This window comes from Cynocephalus volans, chromosome 7 (assembly GCF_027409185.1).
Source record: "Cynocephalus volans isolate mCynVol1 chromosome 7, mCynVol1.pri, whole genome shotgun sequence".
NCBI classification, from domain to species: domain Eukaryota; kingdom Metazoa; phylum Chordata; class Mammalia; order Dermoptera; family Cynocephalidae; genus Cynocephalus; species Cynocephalus volans.
Window position 1 is genome coordinate 127,055,582 of NC_084466.1, and position 25,213 is coordinate 127,080,794.

The following is a 25,213-nucleotide window of genomic DNA, read 5'->3' on the forward strand; positions in this document are numbered from 1 at the left end:
AGAAAGTAACCTTACAAACCTCTAGTAACACAAAGCAATATGGCAGCCCAGAGAGATACTTCTAGACAATGATACTGGCAAAAGCTGCCCCCAACAGTACACATTCCAAACAACCAGCATCATTGGTTCTAGACACTGAATTTTACCCTTCCCTTTAAGAGAAGTGACAACTTAAGCAAATTCTACTTTGAGCATTTTCCTACAGTAGCTGAGATTCTTAAGAAAAGGAAAATGAGTTCAAGTTGCTTTTTAATTTGCCTGAACTCTGGGATAAGAAACTACTACCAACCACAACGGATTCCAAATCCCATGTTCTGTTCCACAGTGCAGTAAGACTTTGTTCTAAAGGGCGGCAGTGAGATGTTCAGTTGAAATGGCTATAATTTGTGGCTCACCTCATGGTATCCACCTCATTTCAAATCTATATTTGTCTAACACAGCTGAGTAAAATATTGACCAGAAACAATTTCAAATCCTTTTAGAAATCAGGGAAAGAAGGAGGAAAGAAAGAAATTGGCCTGAACGGCATTCCCCAAACATGCAAATATTTGAAACTCAAGTTAAAGAACCCTATTCCCAAGCTACTAATGAACATGAAGCTTCAGATACTGCACATTGGGAACAGGCAATCAAAAGACACATTGAGCAAGAGCACTTATAAAATCAAGTTATGAAGGAAATTTAAATTTTTCCAGATCATTTATCAAGAATAAAAGGCACTATTATCATCCTTTTTAAAGGTAACAAGCCTTAAAAAAAAAAAAAAAAAAAAAAGGTTTTTAGTATAAAACGGTATAAAGCGATGAGTCGGTCTCCCTCCCATACCACTGCCCTCCCAGAAGGCCACCCATCACAGGCATCTCCTGAGGTGGTCTACAAGTATACAAGTATACAAGCACTGAAGACTGTTCTGTAGCCCCCCCCCGCCCCACTTTTTTTTTAACCTTACGGAAGATAACACCATTTTTCAAATGCCCACAGCTCTAAGTCTCCAGGGCCATGGGAAGGTCTCATCTTTTCTTTATTCCTGAAATCACTAAAGACAGCAGGGACTAGAAATCCTCCCCCTATGATTGTCAGTAAGTTTCATTCTTTTTAATTTTATTTAGGTTCCACTCTGTGAGAAAAAAACAAATGAAAACCAGAGCTGATGCCAATCGTCATAAATACTATTCCACTGAAACCTTCATTTTGCCATTGACAGCTGGTTACAGACAAAACACTACACAATCAATGCTCTTTTCCAGAGATAAGATGTTCCAGAAGTCCCATTCAGAATATTTCCACTAAAACCAGGGAGTCTTAAAACACATGGAGAAGCAAGTTAGGGCTGTCCATTGCCCAGGGGATTTGCAACAGCCCATTTTAGAATGCTGCTTAACACCCTGCCCTCAATAGCTGCTCCAGTTTCCCATTCCTTTGTCATCATTTTCACAAAAAGCCTGAGAAGATCAGGTGGGGTTGGTAGGAGGACAGAGAAAATGTTTTCAAAGGAGGAAATCTTGAGGATATTCAAAAGCCTTAGGGGTGGGGGGGTTCTAAAATGAAAGGCTCATAAGGGCAAAGGGAGGAGGCAGGCAGACTTTGGAGCTGGTGATGGTGGTAAGGGGGCTGGAGAGATCAAGACTAAAGGAACTCACAGAAAATTAAGGAGCCCAACAAGAACATGGAGGAAGCTCGGCGGGCGACTCTTCTGGGAAATGGACTAAGCCAAATACAGAACAGCTGCATTATGCCAGAAGCCCACAAATAGGTGAAAATGTATATGACTGAGAGCTGATTTTCTTCTATCAGTCAATGGTGGTTGAGGGGTATGGGTGGTACCTGAAACACATGCAACTACTACAACCATCACAGTATATTTTTGCTGCTTTTTATCTCGCAGGATTTATCCTCAACATTTTGAAGATATCCTAAATATCTTCTCAATTGTGGCCCTGCAAACCATGGTACCTGTTTGGCCTTCTTCACAGGATTTTATCACATCTGACTTCATTGCAAAATTATTGATTTTTTCAGGCATGTTTTTCATTTAGTGAACCTTCAATTAATGGACTTTTGGATGATATAATTATAGGATGTAAAAAGCATCTGAAATACATTAACAGGGAATTAACAGTCATCAAAATGGCCTGTAGAAGTTCCAGCGCATATAAAGAACAATGTACTTAGTTTACAGGCTACTGGTAAAAGATGCTGAGGTTTCTGTTTGCCAGCCAAAGGCATAGCCCTATGCCAACTTCATAAATGCCATTTATAACTTACTCAGCCAACCAGATTTAAAATTATGCAATTCTAAAACTAATTTTCTTGATTTGGGGGAGTCACAGTATTTAAAACTTTTTATATAAGGCCTTGTTACTATTTTTATATCACATTATCTCATTTGTATAATTCATATTTGCATAAAATAGAATCATACCATATTCTTTAGCATGTGTCTTCATTTACTTCTTAGAAAGGACTTCATATGGAAAATCTACCCTCTACCCTCTCTGTTGAAATCCTCCACATCACCTCCTTTCTCTCCCTAAATGATCTTACACAGTCTCGTGGCTTTAACTCCCATCTACATGTTGATGACTTACAAAGGTACCATTTCCAGCCCCAGCCAGCTCTACATCTCTACAAGAATGGGCACCTCAAACTTAATTGGCACAAACAGAACTCTTAGGGTTCCTCTTTGTTCCCCCACCTCAGTAAATTGCAACATCATTCACCCAGCCAAAAACACTGGACTCATCCTTGACTCCTCTTTGTTCATACCCAACACCCAATCCAGCAGGCCCTACCTTCAAAATATATCATGAGCCTGAACACTTCCTATCACTATAGTATTACTACCCTAATCCATGCCACACCCTTATCTCTTGCCTGGACCACTCGAAGGGCCTCCAACAGGTTACACTCATTCTACTCTTGCCCCGAAAGTCTAATCTGCACTCAGGAGCCACAGGAATAATTTTAAAGCACAAAGAATATCACTATTCTACTCCAACTCCTCCAGTGGAATTCAAATCACTGTCAGAGTAAAACCCAAACTCCCTATCATGGCCTATTAGACCTGGCTCCCACCTACCACTCTGATCTCATTTCATATCACTCTCCCTCCCTATAACCATCCCCAGCCCAGGTCCAGCCAAACTGGCTGCCTTTCTGTTCCTCTATCACACCAACCTCATCCTACATCAAAGGTCTTTCTTTTTGCTTGCTGTTCCTGCTGCCTAAACACTCCTCTCCAGATTCCTTTACTCCAGGTCACTGCACACATGTGTGCCTGCACACATACATGCACACACATGCCTTTTCAGACCATTCTTTCAAAAAGAGTCCCTCCAGCTCCTGATCTGGTTTTCTTCACAGCACTTATTACTACCTAAAATTATTTGTTTGCTTCATTCATAAAACAATACTTAGCGACCATCAGGCACAAGGTGGTCTTCTAAGAGCTGGCAATATGGCAGTGAACAAGACAAGCAAAGACCCCTGCCCTCACAAAGCTCACATTCTTGTGTGTTGTCCCCACTCATATCTAAGCTCCAGGGAGGCATGGACACATAGTGTGTCTTGTGACCACTGAACCTCCAGTGCCCAGAGCAGTGCCTTGGCACAGAGCAGGTATTAACACATATCTGATGAATGGATAAAATGTCCTTCTATCTAAAGCCATCTGCTTTCTTGAGGACTCCTATGACAGAGTTCTTCCTGCCTACCGGATGGAGTTCAGGTGGTGGGACCCAGAATGTCTACTGTGTCCCCTTAGACAGAATAGTCTGGACCACCAAGTTGAGTTGGCTTCCTAAGCCTGGGCCTGCCTGACCTGACTGACTGCCCTTCCTTCCTGCTCCAACCCCCAGCACACTGTAAGCTCCCCAGGTGGCCAGGCCACTGGGATTTGTCTCACTGGGTCACAAAAGTACCCAATCCACATAGTGGGAACTGACCAGGCAGTCAGCATTAAACAGGCCAGCTTTTTTCTAAAAAGAGTGTCTGGAATCAGGATGTATGGGCCATACTGCCTCCCTGGCTCATGGTGGTCATTCCCCTCAGTAGCTCACCTGAGACCCTCAACATCACACCTAGAAGCACTCTCATCTCAGCATTGGAACACATTGCTGTTAAGGACATATTTTCACCTCTTTCAACTGCTACAGAGGCAAGACGTTTACCTGCTGTGATGAGTAATTAGTTTCTTTTGAAAAGGAAGAACATTTGTTAACTGTGAAATTATCTGATCCCAAATAAAAAAGAAGGTAACTGTGAAATGCAGTTTATTTACTTTCAAGAAAATGGCAGCTGCAGTGGTAGGAAGGGGAAAAAAAGAAAATGTAAATTTCTTGAAGAACGAGTCTGGTATTCAAAATATCAGCAAATAGGTATTTAAAAATCATGTTCCCAATACACATGTGTTCACATTTTAATATATTTGTCAGCTCAGAAGTGCCCTGCTTTTATACCCTCTCTCATGGGATTGGAGGAGATGAAGATGTCTACAAACATCACAAAAGCAAAGGCAGGAAGCCCCCAGCTGGTGATCAGTAGAAGTCAGGTGAGTTTGGCAGCTATTTCTTCCTACATCTGGAACTCCAGCTTGAAAAAGTATGTTAAGAAAGTTAATAAAATTGGGGTTGGGGGGCAGGGGGATTGCACTGCTCTACATCTCAGAGCCAAATAGTACTACCTTGTATTTGCCCAGCTCTTATTCCCTTTGAGGCATTCTCACATACATTATTTCTTCTCATCTTCAAAGCAAGCAACCCTGTGATATAAGCAGGGCAGGCTACATTTCTCTGTTTGGGGCCCTAAAAGGTCAAATAATTCACCTAAGATCCCCCAGTAAAAGTGGCAGAACCAAGTAGGTACCAGAACCCAGATATGCCCAGGCCCGGCCCAGCCCAGCGTCCCTCCTTCTATAATAAAAAGGACAGCACTATTCTCTGCAAATCACATCTACAGTCAACTGAAAATGTTTCCTTTCACTGCAGCAAAAGGGAAAAACACACATATTCACCAGTGGTTTAAGGCAGTGGGAAGATGCATTGGTCCTGGAGCTCTGAGCTGAGAGAGGGTTTCACAAACTCTTCCAACGGATGCCAACTCCTGAAATGACAAACGTACAAAACACCTGGTGTGAATCGCAGGCACCCTGTGGCCCCTCCCCATGGGGGCCCATCCAAATACCAATTGCCATGCACCTCATTTAAGCTCAGAGCCCCATTCCTCCTCTTCCAGCTCAACTCCCTTCCCCACCCTGACTTCCCAAAGTAGAACAAGAATCTTCAGTTCACCAGCTGAAATGGTCCTCATTAGAATTATAGGATCTTGGGCAGAAAGGAGCTTTAGAGATCAACTTTAACAGGGATCAAAAAACTGAAAGCACAGTGGGTCACATTTAGCCTGAAGAGGTGTTACATTTCACTGACAGGATATGTTTAGAAAATCTGAGCCAAAACTTAAAAATCAGAAATGTCACACAAAAACCCAGACTTCTGACTCCTCTTTAAAAAAAAATCAGATCAGTCAACATGGCCCACGTTCGTGTCTGACAATGATCAGCTGGTACTAAATAGCAGTTGTCCTCAGGCTTGGCTGCTCCAATATGCCCCAGTACCCTCTATCGTTTCCTCAACACAGAGAGGAACTGTGACTGTCATTTATCACTGCACTTACATTATTTTTCTTGTGGCACAGCAACATTTTCCTCTACTTATGATTCTAACAAAGGTGGGAAATTAAAGAAAAAGGGCCAAGATCCAAAGGGGAATAAATGGTACAGCACATACAGCAACTCAAATTAGTAGCCACACTCCTGCAGACAATTTGCAATCCCTGAACAAGAGCAGCGTTCCCATTTTACACAAGTTAAGAGTGAGTGAAAACCTGACTTGCCCACTCCTACAGTTAGAAGCAGAGCTCATTCTAGAACCTAGGTCCCTTGACTGCCAATCCAGGACTCTTTCACCATGCCCCACTTCACAGTAGTCTTGTACCATGACGCAAAAAATAAGTGCATGCATGCACACGTGTGTATTCTCGAAATTAGTAAGTAGCTTTAAGAGAAGTATTAAAGCCAAGGAAATACAGTTGAAGCATCCCACCCACTTTCTACTAAAATGCTTGCCACACCTTCATTTATCACCAAAGAATAAGACTAAATTATATCAGATTCCCTAAGGGTTTGTTTACTAATGTGACATTTTTCAATAATTTCACTTCTTCAAGTACCTAATAATAACAATCTTAATAATCATCATCATCTCACAAATACTATGCATCTACTACTTCAAAAGTGCTCAGTTATGCCCCAAACTGTTTAGAACACTCTTTATGCTAGGAAAATCTCCCTTCATATGCATCTTGAATACAAGACTGTAAGTAAGCTTATGTGCAAGGTACTGGCACTGTAATAAGTGAGCAGTGTTCAACTATAACATCTTGGTAGGAGTTATTTATATTGCTCCCTCAAAGAATTTATTGATTCATTCACTCAACAAATATTTACTGAACCCTATCATACTCCAGGCAGCATGGTAAGTGATGGAGAAACATAAGTGAACAAGGCCCTGAAGTTGCTCTATCTGAATAAAAGACATCCAGACACTCAAAACAAATTATAAAACAATGGGTAAGTACAATGATCTGGATATGCATGTGTGTTATGGGAACACTGAGCAGGGGCACCTAATGCAGCAGCTATAAACACTTCCTAGCATGGACAGAGACCTAAGGAAATCCTAACTAAAGCACAAGGAGCAGGAGGCAGGGATCACAGACCATGGGACAACATAGGCAAAAGCAAGGAGGTGAAAACAGCCCCTCCAGTTTGGTCTTGTCCAGATCTCATAATCCTATCACCACCTTGTGGATCTTAAAAACCTCTGCCTTAGGCCACGTGACCCAATATCTGCTGAGACTTGATGCAGAGCCCTACATGCCCACTCTGGGAAGTTTATCTCACCAAGTGCCCACATCAAGAATGCCACCAATTCAGCTCTGTTCCCTGACAATGCCTATCTATGACTCCCTCAGGACAACCAGTGCTGCCCAGAGTCTGCAGGGCCCAAGAAACAAGGTGGCAGAAACACTGAGCCTTCCCTAATGTCTCTAAGAAGTAAAAAAAAAAAAAAAAAAAAAAAAAAAGGGTTTTGCTGCATCAGTCACAAGACTTTCATGTCCATCTCCACCCCAGGGCCTGGAATTCCACAGTAAGAATCTACTATGCATTCATTCCTTAAGCAGGAAGTTCTGTGAGAAAATGTCCCAGAATACCTGCCTGTCAAAATCCCCAAGTGGAATTCTCCTTTTCTTCATAGATAAGAAAGATGAGCCACCAGCCCTGATCTAGGCTGAGGCAAAGTCAGGGGCAAGAACTCCAAAAAGACAAGCTGAAAAAGTATATAAAGAGAAGTAAAGGCCAAATAAGTGGCCATGGTCAGGGTTCAAGGACAGTAAAAGGAAACAAGGTGGCAGAATTCACCTGAAGAATGGGAAGAGCTTCCCTGGATCTGTAACTGGTAGACAGGTTCCCAAATCTGGCTGAAAATTAGAATCACCTGGAAAACATTTTTTTAAAAAGCCCTAGGTCCCAGATCATTAAATCAGAATCTTTGGTTTGGAGGCCTAGGCATTGGTCAAAAGCCTGACACAGGTGATTCTGATGCCCAGTTCTTAAAGGGCTATTTCACCCAGAGGCCTCAGAAGCTTCAGAACCATCTCTTCAAGTTCATTAATTCAGCATCCTCCAAAAGGATCCAAGGACCTAGGTTTTACGGGAATTGTACACTCTTAGTATGTTTGCCCACTTTCTGCATCACATTATGACAATCACCACTTAACTCCTCTTTATTTGAAATAAACGAACAAAATACTAGCAGCCAGTTGGCAGCCAGGTAAGTGAAGGGAGCCTTCCTCTGCCCCAGTCCTTAATATACCAGGACCCAATGTCAGTGCCTCCAGATAAACTACTGGGGTTGTCCAACCTCAGCAGATTGGAGTTCATACACTTGTGTAGGTTCACATCCTGCAGAACAAAGGATCTGGGAGCATCCAGTTAGTCATCAAGGCGGCCTTCGAGGAACAGCTCCAAGGCACGGAGCACTCTGATCAGGTCCTTCCTCCTCACCAAAGGGCAGGACACTACAGATCAATGCAATGCCTGGAAACCTACCAAGCAGGCTGAGCACTTCTCTTTCCAGATTTCCACTTTGTGGTCATATAATGGCATGAGTAATCTCAAGCCAAGAATGGCAAAGTAAATGCTGTGTACCACAAAGATGACAGCTTGGAGCAAGCTGGCTCCCTGAATGGACCTGCCTGGAGAGATCTCTTCCCCAATATCACCAGGTGCCACCAGGTGACCTTCAGACAGCCAGCACCAGAGAAACCCACAGCTACCCAAGATCAGCCTTCTTGACTGCAAGGCCCAGCAACAATTCATACTATCCTTCAACAAAACCAGGAGTCCTGCTCAGCCTAAGGGTCCTCCACTTAAGCCATAATGCAAATTTTGATGAGCACAGGTAGGGAAGAAAGTATAGGAAAATCTCAAAGTAATTTGTCCCCTTCTGGTGGCCCTCAATTTTTAAAAGATATATTCATTATTTCCTACAGTACTATTATATTCTGGCCTAAGAAAAGAAATTTCTCTGACCCAACCCTCTAAAAGACATCAGAGTTGTTCCACGCCCTGTCAGAGGCCTTGACCTATCACCTCCCTCCTCCATATCCTCATCTCTACCCCATCCCAAGAATATAGATCAATACTGGCTATTGTGAAAGTCACACTAGCCACCCTCATTCCTACCAAACAGCAATCCAGACCATTCAACCAATGTTCTCACAGCACCATATACTTCTCTTTCCTTGCACATATCACTTATGTTTTTACATTGCTTTCCCACTAACCTATAAATGGACAAGGATCCATGTCATTTTTGTTTTGCTTTTTTGTTGTTTTTAAGTTTTAAGGGGTCTTTGTTTGTTTGACTGGTTAATCACTATATCCCAATATAGTACCTTGGAATCCTCCAGGTTCTTTCAAAATAAACCCCAAATTTCATGCCACCCAGCTCAGACTTGGCCTCTCCCTTCTTGTTCTGAATCCAAGGCCCAAGTTGCTTCCTGAGCTTATGGAGAAGACTCTCCTCCTCTCTCCACAAATCCCAACTCCTCTATCAACAAACCCAGACAATCCAGGGGAGAAAATCCCCAACTAGCCTTGGGATTGACCAACTTGGGAAGGAAACCAATCAGAATAATTATCTATTTTCTTTTTGTACAGTTTTTTACTCACACTCACACTACATTAATTATTTTAAGATGACTTTCTAGTATGCAAAATAAATCCTTCTGACCTTGAAAAGGTCTTCCGTCTCCCAGAACAAATCCCACTGAGGCCATAACCAGTGCCAACATCCTCCGGACCTGAACCCCACTGAAGCTTCCAAGACGCTCAATGCGAGATGGCTCCCTCTTCCCTAACACCTCTCACCTCAGTCCCACTGCCCAGCTGTCTTCCTACCACACCCGCTGGCAGAGGAAAAGTAGGTCTTTGGGAGCTTTTTAAAGCCTTCTACCTACTCCACAGCTTCAGTAGGAGGGAGGATAAATGTTTCCAAGTTCTTTGAATGACACAAAGCTCATAAAGTACAACAAAATTAGTTGAAAAATAACAAAAAATAACAAAACAATTTTAGCTCCCCCTTCAAAAAAAAAAAAAGAACCCCTACTTTAAATGATTCACAATGACTTCATACTTCTTCCATGAGACGTATTCCTCCTCCCAAAGCTAAAGTTTCCCTCTCTTCCCCTCCTAAGACAGTATAGGGGTAGGGCCAGGTCCCCACAAATACCTGTTCTATCTGATTTGGGGTCCCCTGAGTAAGTCTTGACAACGCCCAGGGGAACCCTGCAGATGGCTAGAGGTTCCTTCCCCAGGAAGGGGACTGGGGGGAAGCACCTGCTGTTCTACCTGCAGAGCTCTTTCCCTGTACCTTGCTGTGTGGCTGGGGCATTCTCACCATTGACAGCTCAGATCTAATATCACCTCTTGACTGAGGCCAGCTCTGACTACCTAACCTTACTCCCACTGGCAAAAGACTTTTTCTTAGTAGAACCTATTATAATCTGTAATTATCTTATTTATCTATATTCTCCTCCAGGGGAGGAGGAATCCTGCCCAACTTGTTCATTGGTGTAACCCCAGCACCACAACAGTTCCTAGCACATAGCAAGTGCTCAATAAAATGCTGCTGAGTGGGTGGGTGGGCAAGGGAGGAGGTGCCGGCAGGCCTGTGGGAATAGGGCTGAGAGCCCTCCAAAGATGCCCTATGACATGGCTTCATCATGGTCCCCAGAATGGTTCTCCTGGTTTCTCTTGCCTTGATTCTTCTCAACTCTGTTGCTATTTAGATATCAGTTCCATCAATGCATACCCTCCACCCTACCCCAACTGCTCACACTTGGGTATTCCCCTGGAGACTCCATTTCCAAGTTTGGCTTCTACTCTGCTTCTATTTGGGCATCCTCAGCTTGAAAAATTCAGACATCCATGGGGCATCTGACCTTCTGTGCTCTCAAGGCTCTCAGGGATCTGACCCAAGCCCACCTCTTGAGCCATATCTGCAATACTCTACACTTCACCTCCATCACCACCAGTGAGCTCACAGCTCTGCAGACTCACCATTCCTAAAGTCTAAACCTTTGCTCAGGCCTCTACTAGTTAAAACATCCTTATGCTGCCTCATTACCTGTTAGCTCCCTTTCATCCCTCAACACCCCACCCCCCACCCTGCCACTAAATACACACACACAGGTTGGGCCTGGTGCCCTTCCACTCTGCCCCACAATCATATTTACTCTCAAAGTCCTGAAATTATCTTTCATCAGTCTGTCTCCCCCAACTGACTGTCCATTGATGGTCAGTGCCCAACCTAACTCATCCCTATTGGTCCTGAGCCTGGCACATAGTAGGCACTTAATATGTACACTGAACAGAATTACCTTGTTTTCTCCTTTACAATTCCCATCTCCACCACAACTCCTTGAAGAACCTTAACATTCAGCACAAGTAACAGAAAATATTCTGTTGTTAAGCATGTTTATTAAAGCCAAGTGAAGAGAAGTAGCTGGAAAGTTTTATCATCATCATCATCACTATAAAACTAAAGACCTGAATGATAAGAGGCAGATAGGTGTGGTACAAAGAGTACTGGTTCTGGGTTCAAGTCCAGACTGGGCCACTCTCTAGCAGTATAATCAGGAGCACGTCACTTTCCCTCCCTGGCCCTAAGTCTCTTCCTCCATAAGATGAAAGGACAAGCCACACAAAAAAGGTCACCTACTGTATGATTCATTTAAATGAAATGTCCAGAGTAGACAAATTCATAGAGACAGAAAGTAGATTAGTGGTTGCCAGGGGATAGGGGGAGGGAGAGAATGGGGAATAAAAGCTAATGGGTATGGAGTTCTTTTTGGGGTGGTGAAAATGTTCCAGAATTAGACAGTGGTGATGGTTGGACAACTTTGTGAATATACTAAAAAAAAGGTCTATCTGAAAATGGTTTAAATGGTAAATTGTGTTGTGTGAATTTTATCTGAGTAAAAAAAATAATAAAGGGCCAGATTAGAACAGAGGTAAAACTGAAAGCTCAACAAGCCATAAAGATTCAACAAGCACATAAAGAATATGCCAGGCCTACAGCATATTCTTTAAACCTAAACAGAGTTTTCAATATATTTGCATAAATTATTTTAAAGCCAAAGATTTTATTGATTGTGGTGATTATACAAATCTGTACATGATAAAACTGCACAGGACTACATACACATGTGCTCACACACACAAATGAGTGCATATAAAAACTGGTGAAATCTGAATAAGGTCTATAGATTGCAGCAATGTCAATTTCCTGGTTTTGATGCAATGGGTATAGTTATGTAAAATGTGACCACTGGGGGAAGCAGGGTGAAGGGCACACAGAACCCCTCTATAATTTTTTGCAACTTCCTGTGAGTCTATAATTATTTCTAATTTTTTTTTTAAATTTTAAGTTTTTTTTAAGCCAAAGGTTTTACAATTTAAAAATGTGACTTCTCCTTTAAATAGCAAGATCTGGTAACACTCGACTCAAGGACAACTAGAATGGAGCTGAGTCATAGCTACTCTCCTTTAGATGGTCATGGTTCTTAGATCCATCTCCCTTATGCTAAGGCCAAGTGTCAGCTGCCATTTATCCTGGTTGCTTACACTGGTTTTTCTCTTAGAGAAGAGAAATATTTCTCTACCAACAACAGGAAAATGAAAGACCAAGAGTGTCTTGTGCTTCCAGAAAAAAAAGGAGACCACAACACGTTTGTGAAGAAGAACATTCCTAACAGTCTGATTTGCAATCTCCCACCCTTCATCCCGTGCTACCTGCCTGACCTCTGAGGTATTTGAGGTCTGGACCCCTGCACTATAACTCTTTAGGACTAAATTTCTTACTCTAAGTCAGCAAATGAATTGTAAAAGAAAACCACTGGTAAAGAACACAGTGTAAGTACACAGTATCCCATTCTCCCCTAAATATTTGGTTCTTTCATCTCACCTTTCCTGAGGCAAGATCCTGCTCTCAAACACCAAAAAGGAAGGTTCCACCCCTTAGTATGATCATATCCAGATAAATAAATATGATTTCTTTCTCTCCATTGAAACTGCAGTTCTATGGTAGAGGAGAGAAAAGGTCCTTAGGGTATGCATTCCCTACCTTTCCTACCACACCACCGCCCCAAAGAACATGCTTGGAATGTAATTGTCCCTAAAAGGGGGTGGGGCATAGTCACAGAGAACCCAAGTAAATCACCCAGTAAATGTTTTTTAGTGCAGCCCTTCCCAACCAGCCTACAGAAAAGGATCACGTGGGACTCCAGCCTGACTGAGGAATTTTAATATCCCCCTCCTCAGGTGACACGCACGCTGATTGCCCAGCACCGATCCATCCTGCAGTGTGTGGAAATCAATGATCTAGAAAACTGTGACCTCTGGCTACCTGGACAGCCAGGTAGGACACACCAAGTAAGACATGCTAGAGTTGTGCTGTCCTGTAAGGCAACCACTAACCATATGGCCATTGAGCCCCTGAAATGTGGCTAGTGGGACTTGAGATGTGCCGTAAGGGTAATGTACACACTGGATTTTGAAGACTTGATATTAAAAAATGGAATGTAAATTATCTCATTAATATTTTTACATTTACTACATATTTAAATGATAATATTTTGGATATAATGAATTAAAGAAAATATGTTAAAATCAATTTCACCTGATTCTTTTAACTTTTTTAATGTGGCTACTAGAAAATCCTAAATTACATATGCGGCTCCCATCAATCACATTTCTACGGCTGGTGCCGGGCTTGAGGAGACACTCATCATTCTAGTATGCAGATTACAGTCATAATGGAACAGGTGAGGACGCTGGCCAAGCCTGTCTCCACCTACCAACTGTAGGATGCTAAGCAAGTTATCAACCTCTTTGATGTTCAGTTTCCTCCCCTACACATGGGCATGATAAGACCCAGCACACTGGGCTGCAGTGAGAGCAAATAAATGAATACATCTGGAGCACCTAACATGCATCTTCTCACAGCTGGTACACAACACCTGCACAGTGCCCCAACTTCCTTCAGAACACAAAATTTGAACCCAGGATCTCCTGGATCCCCAGAGATTGACTCTGTCCATTTGGTGAGGTCCAGGCATGTGCATTACTCACAAGAACCTTGGAGCACCTGATGCCCGTGGTCTAGGAGTCACTCTGGGAAACGCTGACACAGCTGAGGAATTGTGATCAACACCATCAGGCCTGCCTCGGGATTTCCCCAGCCCACAGTCAGATAGGCCAGCGTAAACAAAGCAGGTGTGATCCACAGAGAAGCCAGGAACTGATCACAGGCCTTTCCCCAGCAGAGGGCTGCTCTCCTGAGATCTTTTAAACCTAGGTCGAAAATCACTGTCTGCCCTGGGCATTGTTTCAAACATCAAAAGGCAGCTAACACGAGCCTGCCCCGTGGCGCACTCGGGAGAGTGCAGCACTTGGGAGAGTGCAGCACTTGGGAGCGCAGCGGCACTCCTGCCGCGGGTTCGGATCCTATATAGGAATGGCCGGTGCGCTCACTGGCTGAGCGCGGTGTGGGCAACACCAAGCCAAGGGTTGCGATCCCCTTACTGGTCACAAAAAAGACCAAAAAAAAAAAAAAAAAAAAAGGCAGCTAACACTTCCTGCCCTCACACAAGGCCCCTTAAAAGGCGATTTAAAAATATATGGACAATATCAAGAGCTTGGCCACTGGGCTAGAAAGACTGCTGCTTAGCACTCCTACCAGCAACATATGAGAGGGCCCAGGGCAGCACCTCTTTCTGCCCTTGCCTGGTGCCCAATTGCACCAAATCTTGCCTGAACTTTCTGGATGTTGCTCCTCTGCAGAAGTGTTACTCCTGCTCTTCTAGGAGCCAACAGAATGGGGCTCCATGCACAGACCTGCAAGTCCCAACAGCCTGTTTATTCTAGGGCCTTTATCCTCTCAAAGAAGTCATCCCACTGAATGTGAATGTGGGACATGCAGCGCACACAGATCGATTCAACCCCAGGAGGCACACTGACAGAAGAAGGCACTCTCTCTAAGCCTAACAGCTGCTGCCCCTTACCTTGTTAAAAGCCCTCTTTGTGCTGAACCACCTCTATCTCAAACTAGCACAAAAGAGCGATTTCTTGAAGAACAAAAATTAAAATATCCTTCAACAATATTCCTGTCAGCAAAATGTGGCCTAGAAACTTAATCTTTTCTTTCTTTTCAGAGCAAATTTCCTGTCTATTTATGGAAAAAAATATAATCTGAATGAATTACCACATTTCCCCACTAAATCCAAACTGCCTCAAATTATTTTTGAAAATAGGGTATGAAGCAAATAAGCAATGAATCAGAGAACTGACATTTTATTTTTAATGCAGGAAAACGATCTGGGGTTTGTTCAGAACGTAGTAACAAACTACAAGCTGACGCCAGCACAGCAGCCAGTCTGCCTCTCACATTCCACTGCCCGCTATCTCCCAAACAGAACCTGCCAGCGTAACCTGGGCATAACTGGGTCCCCATGCAGTCCAGTGCCCACTTGGCAGCCATACAAGGAAGCAATCCAACCCAAACATAATAGAATTAATTTAAAATGTTACTGGATCTCATTGAACACCAAAGGGAGGGAATTTTTTCTTTTTTTCTGACAACAAATTTATCATATACGAATACAGTGAAGTCTTGGCTATGGATACTGAAGGTTACAAGTACTAGTCCAGTTAACTGAAAACCATTGCTATTCTTCCTCTGAGGTCAATCATACAGACCAGTGGAGTATTTTCTGGAATCCAGAATAGGGGCTGGCATATTATGGCCCATGGACCAATCCAGCCAAACACCTATTTTTGTAAATAAATTTTATTAGAACACAGCCACATCCATTTCTTTATGTTATTATCTAGGACTGCTTTCATGCTACAACCAGAGTTAGTAGTTACAACAGAGACTTTATGGCCCACAAATCTTAAAGGACTTACTATCTGGCCCTTTACAGAAAAAGTTAGCCACCACTGATCTAGAAACGCTATCCCTGACCATGTCTACTTCTGACAGTAGTAAGGGAGGGAATTAAATTCTTATTGCATAGGAAAGTATCTTTTAAATCTCTCCTCCTTCTCTACCACTTGGTACCCCATACACAGATAGCAGCTACTCCTTTAAAAACTCTCCTCTAGTTTTTTCTCCCAGCTGATATAAGCACTTTTCTCTCCCTCCTCCTATTGTTTAGCCTCCATTTTTTCTTCTCTCCCACAAATATTGGGCCTTTTCAGATACAAGTACAGCCCCTCCCTACACACATACATACATACATACATACACACACACACACACACACACACACAAATTGACCATTCCCATCCCCTAGTTCCCCAAGTTAACCTCTACTCATTGCCCTGACTCAATATGAAAAAGGCCGAAGAATGGAGCTAACCAAGAGAAAATTCCCCTTAGAAGGTAAAGTAACTGGGGAAGCTGAGTAATAGGTAATAGAATTCTCTTTAGCAGAGAGAAGAAGACAAAGTCCATGAACACTCACAGTGGCAAAGAGTAGTGAGTGCTATAAGCTAATGCCTGGTAGTGCTAAATGTCACCACTCAGAACAGTTGCACCCAGCTTCAGAACAGTCACTCTTTATATCCAGGTTAGATCTCTGGTGGAGAGAGAACCCCAGCACAGCCTTTAATAAATCATAACACCTTGGCTTCCAAAAGCTTCCCGTAACACACTGGCTGGCTACAGCCATCACTACATCAGCTGGAATAAGGTAGTACATGTAGAGCATTATTTCCCAGGTCTTTGTCTACAGCAGAGATTAATCCTGGTGGAACTGTGGGCCTAGCACATGAAGAATTTCTGAAATGGCTCTGCTTACGCAAATGGGTTTGTTCTTTCACTCACCACGCACTGTGGCAGTGTGGGAGGCATTGAGGAAGACGATGGAGAAACTGTGATGACAATGACCCAGGCTCTACTTTCAAGGAAGCAAGTAGAGGGGATGAGAACCATGTAAGGTAAAAACCAATTAAGAACTGTGTCTGGTTGTAAAGGGAGTTAAGAGGTGAGAAAAAGGACAGTCACGTGGCACAGTTGAAAGAATACTAAATTCTGTCTCTACTTGGATTAGCTGTGTGGCCTTGGACAAGTCCCTGCACCTCTCTCAGCCTATTTCTACTTCTGCAAAATAAGAGGGCTGGCCACAGGTGATCTGAGTTCCTTTCCAGCACTGACATTCCATAGCTCTATGATTTTAAGGATACCTGCTGTGGGGGTCATGGACAAACAGGTGGGGAGAAGAGCAGACAGAAGAAGTACAAAATTTTCCAGAATATTAATTATTATTGATCACTGATTGTAGCTCTAAGCAAATACTCACTGCAACTTCAAAAGCTGAAGTTGTCAAGCATGGTCAGCAGTCACAGGTCAGTTTCTGGGCCCCTTAATCTTAATAACAGAACAATGTGCACAGTGTAATTCAAGGAGGTCGTTTGCTTATGGGCTACACTAAAGACACATTAAGGGCAGTGACTTCCTCCCACTTTGGTGAGACCCTCCCCATCCTAACGAAGGCCAGAGTTCATTCTCTGCAGACAAGCTCACAGAGTCAGAATGACTCCCTGAGTCACACAGCTTGGCGGTAGCAGAACCAAGAAAGAAGCCCAGATTGTCTCACTCCCCACCTAACATTAAATGCCAATTAGATAACTGTGTGGGATCCCTGCAAAGTGTGGACACTTAGAAACTCCCACACAAATTCACCTAACTGGTTCAAGAGGACAGGGTAGAACTCTGAAAATGGGAGCCAAGAGCAGCTTTTCCTTCCTCTACCACCTTGACAAGCAGGTTGGTTACCAGCCACGGAGGTTAGCATCCACCTGCCAACGTGTTGCACAAACTCCTGTCTTTAAGGAATGCAGGTAGTGGCTCATATTCTGGAACTGAAGATCTTAACCTGGGGTCCAACTGAAATCATATGCAAAGAATTCACCATTTTCTCTATGTATATCTGTGGGAAAGTCTTTTAACATCTCAATGCCTCAGTTTTCTCACCTGCAGAGATAACAATAGTACTCACACTTCATAGGGTTATGATGAGGATTTAAAAAGGTAATACATGTAAGTGCTTAGCACAATGCCTGCAACATAAACGTTACTTACTACCACTTTAATTTTTCTGGGGAAAGAGTCAAAAGCTTTCAGATTATCAAAGGAGGCCATGACTCAAAAATTAAGAAACCCCGTTCTACACCCTATCCTTGAAATGGAACTGAGATCATCCTGTGGGAAGGCAAGTACCTCCTCAAGCTTCCTTATCTCTCCAGAAGAAAGGAATTTGAGGCTTTCCATGCCCCCTAATTTGGAGGGCAGAAGAAAAAGAACTCTGATGAACTGCACTGGAGGGAATAAACAGTCGTTTCTGTGGCTGGGAAATTCCTCCTGGGACCTCTTAAGGCCCCAATCTAAGAGTGGGAAATTAGAAAGGAGAGAGAACCCAAATTCCAGTTTCCACACAATCAGGAATCCACCCACCCCCGCCTGGTCCAGCACAGTGCAAGAGGAGGAACTTCTGGCACCATGGCCCAGTCCCTCCATTCCAGGCATCCGGTCACCTGTCCCGCACCGCCTGCTCGGGAACTGTGAAAACAGAGTTGACTAACTCCACATACACAAGAAGGTGATGGGCTGGGAGGTGAAGATGATGAAAAGCTGAGGTCCTGATCTAGAAAGAGATGATTAAGGAGAAAGAGGAATAAAGGGGTAAGTTACAAAAGGGGTAAGAAGTGGAAACAATTTAAATCCTTGATTTGCTGCTTTGTGGCCCCATGACCTTGGACAAATTACTCAACCTGTCTGAGCCTCAGTTTCTCCATCAGTAAAATGAAGGCCTAATTAACAGTCCCTCCTTCACAGAGGAGTTTTAAGGCTCAAACGAGATAACCTATGCAGACATTTAACACAATATCTGACACATCTTAACTGCAGACTTAATTAATCCCAATTATTATTACCATTATAATGATGATGATGATGATGATGATGATGAAGGATGAGGCAAACAAAGGTCAGCAAAGTCACAAAGACTTACTGTATTATTGGTTTTAGGTTGTTTAGATGTTGTTGCATTAAAGGCAAATCAAGGCAGGATGCTGGGGAGAAATACCAGCATCAGAGAGAATACAGTCCAAAACACAGAAGAGCTCTAACTACGGAATGTCAGACTTGGGTCCTCAGCCCAGAAAGTTCTACTCAGGTAGCAATGAAGGTGGAGGACATAGATGAGTGTCTAGAAAAGGGCCAACTCAAACATCACGTCTTTACTCTCAGACGGAACAAGTTCAACTCCATAAAGTAGTCCGAGTAACTCTAACAAGCAGTTAAGTCTATCTTTGATTGATCATCAAGGGGGAATATATTAGCATGTAACAAACACAGTGTTGGGTTAGGTGAAATCTTTCAAAGCAAGGGATATTTAGAGGAAAAATAAATAAGAATAAAAATAAAGGGCATCTCTGACAGCAAAAAGGCTGGGACATCTCCCATGGCAGCCCTGGCTCCCAACATCCCTAAGCTCCAATATCCCTCCTGGGTTCTCCAACTTGTTTATCCCACTGGCAGACAGAGAATGAATTTGAAAGCAACCAGTTTTTTCCAAATAATTCTCTAATATAAAAGTAAAACATGTTCATCATAGAAAACTGGGAAAACAAAGGAAGTCTCAAAGGAAACAATAATCCATCCACCAATGTTAAAATGTCGATTTATTGCTGCCAATCTCTCTCTTCTTGTTTTAAAGCAAATCATTTCTATTTAAAACAATATCACTAAGTTTTCTAAGGTGGCAAGCACTTCTGAAGATGCGGTAAAAGCCGTAAGAGTCAGGAAAGGATCAGAACTGGGTGGCAATATGGAGACAGTGCAAATGTGAGTGCATGCACGTGCACACACGCACGCACGCGCGCACACACACACACACACACACACACACATATGCAGGGCTTGCCTTCAGAAGCCTCTTAAACTCTCACAATACAGGATGATCACCACGGCCACCTGAGAACTATGAAGTTTAAACACAGGATCAAAAAAGAACTCCACCCACTAAAACAATGCTCTTTAAGTATCAAAACGTCTAGCATTTCAAACAAGCATTTTTAAAAACATTTTTAAAAACCCAAAACCTATGATGTGTTCTTTGGCACGAGTCTGGGTTGAGTCCTGGTGGGATTCCAGGATAGAATTTCCAAAGATACTATAATTATTCCTCATGTCACGGATACCATTCTATCAGAATCAAATAAATCAAAATCATAAAAAGAAAAACAAAACTGAACCTCTCTGGCAACACACTTGGTGCTTAAGAAACACGAGTTTTTACCAGCTCCTTTTACAGTTGCCTCATAAAACCATTTCTAATACCACTTATGCCAGAGCAATGGGAAGAATAATTTGCTGACTAGTTTCAACAAACTGCACTCAAGTGATTTTTCCAAAGAAAGTCAAAGTGTTTTAGGGCAAGGATAAGAACAGAAATCCTAGGCAGGTTGGAGAACATATAACAGTTGCACGTCAGACTCATTTTTACCGACGCTCCCGTCGCGGGTTCGGATCCTATATAGGAATGGCCGGTGCACTCACTGGCTGAGTGCCGGTCATGAAAAAGACCAAAAAAAAAAAAAAAAAAAAAAGAAGATACTTGTTCTCGGTATTTTCAAAACTGGTCCTCCTCCCCAGCCATGTCTAGACACAGGTGGGTGAGGACTTGGAGAAGGATGCAGGCACTAAGAAGGGAGGGATGGGCAGGCCCTAGGATCACAAGTGAGCCACCACCACCCTAAAAGCTGCTCTTAACCATTATCCTATCCCTTCAAAGACAGCTAGCTCCTTCCCTGCATGAAATATGGCTGCCTCTTCCTGAAAGATCTCCATTACTAAATTGTATCAGTAATTTAATCTTCTACTCCAGAATTTCATTTTTAAAAGTTTTCATAGTATGATTCTTATTCAATATCGTCTCAAAAAAATGGAATTTAAAACTAAACACACACATACAATCATATGTAGGGAGATATGTGAAAAACAAAGTGGGAGATATGTGAAAAGCAAAAATTAAAGGGCATCTAAGCCAAAAAGTTGGGGTCCAGACTATTCTAACACATAACTATTTGACACTTTTTGTGGAATAAAAGCCAAATATGGAATTTTTGAGTAAGAGCCCAGGAAATTGTTTCCTAAAATAGGTTACCATAATGTTCTCAACTAATGGGGTACACAATGCTGAAAGTTCAAGTCAGACTAACGGGGTATACAATGCTGAAAGTCCAACTTAGACTAATGGGGTACACAACGCTGAAAGTTCAAGTCAGTCTCCTCTAGGCCATAAAAAATTCAATAATATCTCTTGCATTTGAATAGTGCCTGTTACTTTTTCCAAAATGCATCTAATTACATCATTTTATACCACTTATGCCGGAGAAACAAGAGTAATTTGTTGACTAGTTGGACAAACTTCACCTTCAAGGATACTCTCATTTTCTTAAGTGGATGAAAGTCCCAGACAAGGATGTCAGATCAGCAGAATGAATTTTCCAGTGAGAACAGCCATCCAACATTGGAAAGGGTGGCTCCTTGACAGAATGAGCTCCTCACTGCCAGAGGTATGCAAGCAGAGTAGTGCAAACCACAAGGCTCCCAAGTGTCCTTACAATGTTAATATTCAGAGTCTTCTAGTTTGTTACAGGGGGGAAGCCACAAGGGCACTGCCCTTGTTGCCTTCTCTCACTCTTCATTAATGAGAAAGACGGTGAGATCACTGACCTAAGTCCCAATGACATCTTCTCCAGAACTCAGAAGGGCCATAAATAGAAAGACAAAGGGCAGGAGGTGGGAGTCACTCACAAGCCTAGAGGAAAGAGGATAAGCCCCGAGGAATGGCCTCTAGAATTGGACAAAGAATTTGGAGGTTGCTGGGGAGTGGCCCTGGAAACAAAGTGAAACTGTCAACACCTGGATAACAGTCCACATGCCATACCCCTGAGATTGGACTGTAGCAGCCCTTCTGGGAAAAGGTGGCACTTTTAGGACTTCACACAAATGCCAGCTGGGTCCCCAGAACACAGGCATCTCCACCACTGTCCCGCATACCCTGGACATTGCCAAATATAAACAGAAGCCATCCTCTTGAGAGTGTCCTGGAATTGAGAGCTCAATGAAAGTCCCTCCTAGGATCCCCAAGTTAACCAGAGTCCAGCAAACAATTAGCAAAGGCGGTATATTTCTCTACACTCTACATTTATGATAAAAACCAAGGATAATAAGTTCATATCTGTAATTTTGTCCAAAAAACAACCTCCAGGAGACATCCTAAATTCAATCCAGATTCTGATGGGCTTTTGGTTTCATTTGGCCTATGGAGCTAGTAAAAACTCATGGCCCAATTCAAACCTATACCTTGGAGTTTGGGACCAGACTTGAAAAGTTTCACTGGCGAGGTTACAAAAGGCCAAAGGATGTGCGTGTTACTGCACATAAGGAAAACTTGTCACTCGGAAAAGGAGTGACACCCATGACTTTCAGAGAAGCAAAACAGGCTTTTTCTTCCTCCAAACACAAATGGGGGTGGTGCAGAGGGAGGGCGAGGAGGAAGAGAGCCAAATCCTCACCCTACATGGTGGGAAGTTAACAGATAATGTCCAAAAGTAGCAAAACAGGCAAGTTATTTAAACATGTGGAAGTAATGCCAAAAGAATCAGCTAAGATTTTAAAGTGGCAGCCGCTGGGGAAGCAGGGGGTTAGAGGTCGGGGGCAAGGAGGCAGTGGTCCTTTAGAAGGATTTGATTCCTGAAACTATATGCATATGTAACTTTGATAAAAAACTACAAATTTTAAAAACAAGAACGGGGGGGACTAAGATACCTTGAATATATGTATTTTCAAACTATAAAAAATAAACAATACTTTAGGTAAATGATAATATTTATTGTTTCTACACATTTTCCAACCAGAGCATTATATTTTAATGACTTTCTTCCTGATTAAAGTAATACTGTTCATTGTTTTAAAAAATTAGAAAACACACTCCCCCCCCCAAAAAAAAAGGGGAAAAAAATAGTCGTAAAATCACCATCCAGAGATAACCACTGGATGATTTGGAGGTATTTCTTTTTTTTTTTTTTTTTTTTTTAAAAGATGACCGGTAAGGGGATCTTAACCCTTGACTTGGTGTTGTCAGCACCACGCTCAGCCAGTGAGCAAACCGGCCATCCCTATATGGGATCCGAACCCGGGGCCTTAGTGTTATCAGCACCGCACTCTCCCAAGTGAGCCACGGGCCGGCCCCGGAGGTATTTCTTTTTCTATATATGTACCTTCATATATCCATACTTTTTTTTTTTTTTTTTTTTTAAACTCTTTAGACCCATCCAATGACAATAAGGTTTTGGGTTTGTTTTGGGGGAAAGGAAATATTTTATTTTGAAGAGTACTCAATAAATTGGGCCTTTGATCTTTATACCATTAGACAATATCAAGTTTTCATTCTACAAGGATACGCATGTCAGTTTGTCACATTTTGACTGCACAATGCATTTACAAAATAGAAGCAAAAACCCCTTTTTTGGGGCCGGCCCGTGGCTCACTCGGGAGAGTGCGGTGCTGATAACACCAAGGCCCCGGGTTCGGATCCCATATACGGATGGCCGGTTCGCTCACTGGCTGAGCGTGGTGCTGACAACACCAAGTCAAGGGTTAAGATCCCCTTACCGGTCATCTTTTAAAAAAAAAAAAAAAAAAAAAAAAAAAAAACCCTTTTTTGGAAAGTGATGTTATTTTTCAGAATTCCTAGACATAAATTACAGCAATAAGGGAGAGGTCCTTACTGTAAATTGTTACCTCAAATTGTTGCTTTCTGACTCTCCCTCTGCTCACGAGCCCTCTCTTCCGCGCCTTGTTGGTCTCTTCCCATGCAAGTCTCTCTTTGCTTTCCTCTTGACTCCACCCCAATTTCCTGTTTCATTCCCCTCTCTCACACCTGTACCTGTTCCCAGCCACCCTTAACCTGATGCAATATGGAACGGAGATCATATTTTTATTACTTTCTACATTTGCAGAATATAGTTGGATGATCCTTGTCTTCAAATTTAAAGCTGAAATAAGCGCGTTCCATTTATCCACTTTCTAAAACTGATGTTGCTGTCTTGTTTTTTGCTCGTTGATTTAAAAAAGAAAAAAAACACCAAAGGCAGCTGCAGCCCTCGGGCCTACAGCCTGAGCAGAACACCCTGAGAAATAAGAAGAGCCCTGCCCCCTGCCTGGAGAAGCCAGATAGACATGGAAAAGGCCTTGGATGGTATAGGAGGTGGTTTTCTAGAAGAGAGACCACAGAAGAGGGCTAGTGTCAGAGCCCTCTTTATTCTACTCTTGGGGCACCAACCCAGCATCACCCCATATGGGGGAGTCAATAGGTACAGAAGGCAAACCCAAAACCATCAGAGCATGCAGCTAAATAACCACCTATTCCTCCAGCCCTCTAAGAAGATCGTGCCTCCTTTTCTGACCATCCAAAATGCCTGAGTCTTTTCACAAGAGCTTCAAAAATCAGGTCACCCCCATCCTATACATATAGAATTTTTTGTAATCTATGTGTTAGACACACCTTACAAGAGCTTTTTAGGTCCTGATGACTCTTTAAAGAGCATGCTCTCTCTCCTAGCTCTGAGATATCTATGCACTTCACACAACTGCCTTCCAGAGCCCCAAAGTGTCTGATCAAAAATACTGACCAGGACAGGCCCAGGCACAAGCCTAGGTCTGCCATAAGAGGCTTCCCACAAATCTCAAGGATGCAAATCTGATCTGGTAATTCAGCCAGCAGTGCATCTACCTGCAGGCTTATCAACCAGGTCCCATGTTCCATTTCAATCATAGGCTCCTAATGGGATCTCCTGGCTAGAAGCTCCACTGAAATCAGCATGCACAATGTTGTATCTACAGCATGTTCCTAAGTCCACATCAAAAAGAGAATCCCATTCTCTTGACAAGGCTCTCACTCCAGGAACTTATACTGAAGTACACTGCTGCATTCTTCCTGGTAACTATTCCCAAGCCATCTCCTTGTGAAGATACATGGGAAAAAAGAATGAGAGAGCAAATGAGGCAATTTGGCTTTCTCCAAGTATTTCCCCAAGAAAGTCAGACAATAGCTCCAGTTCTGAGAAACAAACCAGTACATTTCCAAGCAGCAAGTTTTCTACAAATGATGTATACAACTGGGGGTAGGGTGGGGGTGTGGTGGGGGGGTTGCAGGGTGGGTAGTGGACCAGTTCTCAAAAACCAGCAGGATGAGATGATTTTTTTATACAGTGGCAAATGTTCCTTTTGGACTTACTTCAAACCTGTGTGTGGGCCGATTCTCTGAAATAAACAAATTCTCTTGTTTAACAGAGGTTATGGGGTGACTAAGAGGGTGAGGATTCTGACGGAAAAAAATCACCCACAAATCACCTTTGCCTAAACAAGAGGGTCAGTTCTGCCTGCAATGGTCTTGACTCATTGAAATCTGACCAGGGACGTGGGGAAGCATCAAAGGGGCCACATAGCCCTGGATG

The 25,213-nt window shown here is 42.8% G+C and overlaps 1 protein-coding gene across 22 annotated transcripts in view; it reads right to left on the reverse strand.

Moving 5' to 3' along the window:
* SORBS1 (sorbin and SH3 domain containing 1) overlaps positions 1–25,213 on the reverse strand; it is a 230,309-nt gene that overhangs the window by 163,187 nt on the left and 41,909 nt on the right. For all 22 annotated transcript variants that reach the window (XM_063102731.1, XM_063102755.1, XM_063102750.1 and 19 more), the window contains exon 2: positions 5,012–5,100. The gene's annotated coding sequence lies outside the window, so the exon portion shown is untranslated. The remainder of the gene's footprint in view (positions 1–5,011; positions 5,101–25,213) is intronic.